We start from the raw sequence: 6000 nt of genomic DNA on the forward strand, positions 1-6000 counted from the left end.
AGGGTCGGCCAAGCCTAAAGGTTAAGCCTTAAGGTGGCCGGCCAATAGCTTGGAGCCCAAGCTTAGGTGGCCGGCCACATCATATTAAAAAGGATTTTATTTATAAATTTTTCTTATGTGGATTTCATGATTTTAAAAGAGAGTTTAAAATTTAAATATTTCCTTTTATAGCTTTTTACAAAAGATTAAGAAAAGATTTGAAATCTTTCCTTATTTGTAGATTGAAAGGTAGATTTTAATTTTGAGAAAACTTTTCTTTTTTAACCATGTTCATGTTTTAAAAGAGAGTTTAAAAATTAAATATTCTCTTTTATTAATTTCTACAAAAGATTAAGAAAAGATTTGATATCTTTCCTTATTTGTAGATTGAAAAGAGATTTTAATTTTTAGAGATAACTTTCCTTTTTGGAAATTATCCACATGTTTAGAAGAAGGATTTTAATTTATAAAATTTCCTTTTTACTAACTAATCATGAAGGGATAAAAATTATTGGAGAAATTTTTATAAATTTATAGAAATAAATTAGGAAGTTTTAATTCTTGTGTGAATTAAACTTTCCTTGTTTTGGAATTAGAAGTGGCCGGACATGATATTTATGAGGAGGAAATTATTTTTTAATTAAATAAATTTTATTTTTCATGGCAAAAGAATTAAGGAAGTTTTTATTTAAATTTCCTTATTTGCCAAGACCAAGGATTATAAAAGAGGGGGTAGAGGTGCCTTCATGGATGAACAACTCTATTATTCTTCTCCTCTCTTTTCCTCCTTGGTGGCCTGCCCTAGCTTCTTCCTCTTCTCTTCTTCTTATGGCCGGCGGCAACCCCTCTTGGAGCTTTTGATGGTGGCCGGTTCTAGCTAGGAGAAGAAGGAGAGAAAGGTGGTTTTGTTTCTTGCATCCCTTGGAGCTTGGTGGTGGTGGCCGGACTTCTACTTCTCTTGGAGTATTGTGGTGGCCGAAACCTAGAAGGAAGAAGAAGGTGCTTGGTGGTTCTCGTCTCGGAAGATCGTTGCCCACACAACGTCCGAGGTTAGAAGAGGAATACGGTAGAAAATCAAGAGGTTATTTTTGCTTACAAAGAAAGGTATAACTAGTAATTATTTTCCGCATCATACTAGTTTTCTTTGTATTGTTATTTTTGGAAATACCAAACACAAGAGGCATATGATTCTAGAGTTTTTTGAAATAGTTTTTTCGAGTTTGTATTTTTTTCTTTTTCGAATTTTTGATTCGATTGTTCTTTTTGGTTAACCTAGAGTTATTTAAGGAAATAAATATTAGCTTTCCTTAAAAGGCTTTGCCTAGGCGGTGGTGGTTGCTCCCATATCCAAGAAGGCCATGTGCCTCGCCATGCAGTCCTGGAAGCCGATTTTGGAAATTAATATTTATGGAATTAATAACTTAGGTAGATTTGAATCAATAGTGTTAAGTTCCGCTTGCGATTCAAATCTAAACCATTAAGAACAGTTAAGTTAAATTTGGAATCAATGATGTTAAGTTCCGTCTGCGATTCCTAATTTAATTTCTAAAGAACACAATAGGTTATTTAAGGAAAGGTTCGACATTTGTACAAAAAATTTTGTACAGTAGAACTGATACGATTTTCTTAGGACTAACCAACAATTGGTATCAGAGCTAGGGTTTGCCTCTGTGTGTTTGGTTTTCAAATAGGTTATGCACATGTCATACATAATTTAGGCAGGATAATAGTAGGATGTGCTAACTTTGTAGTTGCAGGCTCCAACTATTATGGCATATTTTTATTGTGTGTGATTGGACCATTGGACATGTCAAGGGCATTTAATTGTGTGTGTATGATTGTAAAAATTTAATACAGCAGGAGCTGTATTAGTTATTAGGATTTTACATTTTTTGTTCGATCTAGTATATATGTACATTCCTTTATGGAATATAGGATCGATGTATGTAAAAATTCTATATTTGTCGCGGATCGTATCCTTGCGAGGCGTGGTGCTATCGGAGGACCGGAGGCGCAGCGGAAGAAGACGCAAGATAGATGCCACAACTCGACCCGATGGCGGTGGCTAAAGATGGCAGCAGCTAGGGTTGGAACACACGGAGGACAGTGATGAAAATGTCATAATAGTTGGAAAATTAATTTCCATGTTTATTGCTTTTATTTACTGTGATGTGTGTGTATGCATGTGTTATATGCTAGCATAGGTTAAAATTCCTCACCTTAAATAACTAAGTGGGAGAGGGATTAGTATATTAATCCCACGGTCTCCATTACTGATTTGTAAGTGATGCAACAAGCTTGCGTGTTGGCTCTGAGTGCCTCCCTCCACAACGGATGAGTTTGTTTGCGGATCACTAGATCAAACTTCCTTAATGGATGATTATAGGAAGTTATTTAGGATGTGTGTGATCTTCTCCAACTGAAGGGGCACAATTCTATTTAATGAACTTAGTATCAAGTAATGGTATACACTTAGACACATTTAATAGTATCCTCCCCAACGGAGTCACTGCTATCACTTGTGTGACCAAAGGGAAACCAACTATTAATTTGTCATAAAACTAGGGTGACAAGATAATAAAATTAATGGGTTAAAACCCCTCTTACAAATGATTGATTTTGTATACGTCCACACTAACGTGGCATACAAAATTAACGATGTTTGAAGATAATTTTATTTGTCATAAAGTTAGGTTGACAAGATAGTTAATGGGTAAAACCCTCCTCTTACAAATGTTGATTTTGTATACGTTCACACTAACGTGGCATGCAAAATTCACGGTGTTTTGAGGTGTTGGTAAATTTAAATAGTATTGTTTGAGGAATCAATATTATTTTAAATTTAGAGTCTTGACTAAATATTTGATCAAAGACATACCAACTATTAATTTTATTTGTCATAGGTTGACAAGATAAAAAAAAATAATAGAGAAAATCTCCTTTTAGAATTTGTATACGTCCACACTATCGTGGCATACAAAATTCATGGGGATTTTGAGATGTTGGTTTTGACCAAATATTTTTGTGATTCTTAGGTTTTCAAATGTTAGTCAATCCCCTAGTTGTTATACTATAGAATAGACTTAGTTGTCCCAATTATTATGATTGGAAATAAGACTTGGACATTAAGGTAGACTATCCTCTTAGAACTAAGAACAATATAGGTGTATTTGGTTCATTAGTTGTTGAAACATGTTTAGTGATGTTATCTACCGATACCTGGTGAGTAGATACGGGAGCCACTATCATGTCTGCAATTCATTGCAAAGGCTTCAGGAAACCCAACAACTATATGAAGAGAAATCATCGTCTATATGGGCACTACTGCAAAAGTAACAGCTGTTGCAGTGGGAGATGTTAATCCTATGATAGGAATAAAATTGAATTTTGAGAAATTGTCTACATATACCAAGTTTAGAAAGAATTCGATTTCGGTTTCTAAACTATCAAAGAATAGATATTCTGTCTATTTTGATAACAAATTTGTTATCAAGAAAAATAGGAAAATTATCTGTTCCGGTACGTTGATTGACAATTTATAAATCCAATAACTCCCACGATGCAATAAATAACACATCTTCTAACTTTAAGAGAAAGCAACCTTCGGAAATAAATCAATTATATCTTTGGCATCTAAGGCTAGGTTATATTAACTTGAGTAGGATTCATTGGTAATCAATGAACTCTTGGGTTCATTGGTAGTGGAAATCTTTCCAACCTGAGAGTCTTACTTGGAAGGAAAAATAACCGAGAAGCTTTTAAGTCTAAGGGATATGGAGCCAAAGATATAATGGAATTGGTTCATTCTGATTTGTGTGGTCCTATGACTATCCAGATAAGAGGTAGTTTCGAATAGTTTGTCTATTTTATAGACAACTATTTGAGACACAGATAGATTTACTTGATACACCGCAAGTCTAAGTGCTTTGATTAGTTTAAAGAGTACGAGATTGATGCAGAGAAATGTCAAAGTAAAAATATCGAGACACTACGGTGAGATCGTAGTAGCAAATACCTCTTGGGAGAATTTAGGAGTCACTTATCAGAAGTAGGGATTCAATCCCAACTAACTGGATTTGGTACATTCCAACAGAATGGTGTAGTAGAAAGAAGGTATAAGGCTCTTATGGAATAATTAGAATGATGATGAGTTATTTAGAAAAATTTATTTTAAGGATATACACTGAAAACGGAAGTGAACATAGTACCTTCTAAGTCAGAACTCTCTACTCCCACAGAATTGCAGAATAGGCGTAAGCCTAGTCTAAAGCATATTCGGATTTGGGTGGTCTAGCACGTGAGAGACACTGAAAAGTTGGACATGAGTTCACTTGTTTGTGAGTTATCCTAGAAAAACGAAAATAGGTTTGTAATCCTTAAAATCGGAAGGTCATTGTTGGCACCAATGCCCGATTTTAGAAAAGGACTATACTATGAACCATAAGCCCATAAGTAAATTTGTTCTTAAGAAAATAATAAAGGATATGTTTAATCTAGTACCAACTGTACAAGATGAAATATCACAAGAAACTGCAACACATATCATAAATGATACACAATTAAAGACAGTGCCTCATCGTAGTGGGAGGGTTGTCAAGCAACCTAAAAGATTCATGTTTTGAGAGAGTCTTTGGACTTGATCCCAAATGAACATAAGTCTGATCCCGGACATATGATAAAGCACTCCAAGATAAAGATGCAACATCTTGGCAAAGAGTAATGAATACAGAATTAGAATATAAGTATTCTAATCTGGAAGCTTGTAGAACCACCAGATGGTGTAAAAGCCATTGGGTGTAAAAAGGTCTACAATAGGAAAAGAAGAATAGACAGGAAGGTGTGAACTTCCAAAGTAAGGCTTGTTGAAAAGGGAAACCTTTTACCTGTAGCCATGTTTTTAGTCTATCCGGATTCTTTTATCTATTGCTGTTCATATGGATTATGAGATTTGGCAAATGGATGACAAGACAGTTTTCCTTAATGGAAGTCTTGAAGGAAACATCCATATAAAGCAACCAGAAGGATTCATTGCAAAAAGGGCAAAAAGAGCATTTTGTTTGTAAGCTCAATCAGTCTATGGACTGAAGCAAGCTTTAAGGTCTTGGAACATCCGGTTGTAATCCAGTCTTATGGATTTAGTTACCGGATAAGTCTTGTGTATACAAGAAGTGTGATGAAAACGTGGTGGTATTTCTTGTACTATACGTAGATTACATTTTTGATAGTTAGAAACAATATCAAGGTGTTATCGGAAGTAAGGGTATGGTTGTCCAAGCAATTTGTTATAAAGGACTTAGGAAAATGAGCACATATTCTTGGGAACAAGGTTCGCAAGAAAAGAATGTTGTGCTTATCCCAAGCTTTATATAACGAGCTCGTTTTAGCATGCAAAACTCCAAGAAAGGTTTTTCTACCTTTTAAACATGGAGTGTCTTTATCTAAAGAGATGTCTCCGATGACATCAAAGGAGATTGAGGACATGTAGGCAGTTCTTTATGCTTCGGCAGTTGGACAACCTAATGAATGCTATGCACGAGATCGGATATCTGTTTTGCCTAGTGCATAGTTAAGCAGATATCATAGTAACACTGGACAAGGACATTGGACTGCAATAAAGCATATATTGCTAGTTTATAAGGCAGTTAATTTGGTCCCTGTGGGTTGCACGGATTTTGACTTCCAATCGGATAGGGACAATAGTAAGTTGACCTCGGGGTTTTGTGTTTACTTTAGGAGGTGAAGTCATGGAAGAGTGATAAGTAAAGGTGCTTTTTCGGACTCTACCATAAAAAGCTGAGTAAATGGCAGCCTCTGAGGCAGTCATAGAAGTTGTATGGCTCAGATACTTCATGATAGACTTAGATATGATTTCTGGTTTGTCCAAAGATTATTACAATTTATTTTAATAATAATGGTGCAGTAGCAAACTCGAAAAAACCATAAGTCTATAAGGCAAGTAAACATAATAGAGCGCAAGTACCACCCAATATGAGAAATCGTATAAACGAGGAGAAGTTGTTG

The sequence above is a fragment of the Zingiber officinale genome, chromosome 7B (assembly GCF_018446385.1).
Source record: "Zingiber officinale cultivar Zhangliang chromosome 7B, Zo_v1.1, whole genome shotgun sequence".
In the NCBI taxonomy this organism is placed as follows: Eukaryota; Viridiplantae; Streptophyta; class Magnoliopsida; order Zingiberales; family Zingiberaceae; genus Zingiber; species Zingiber officinale.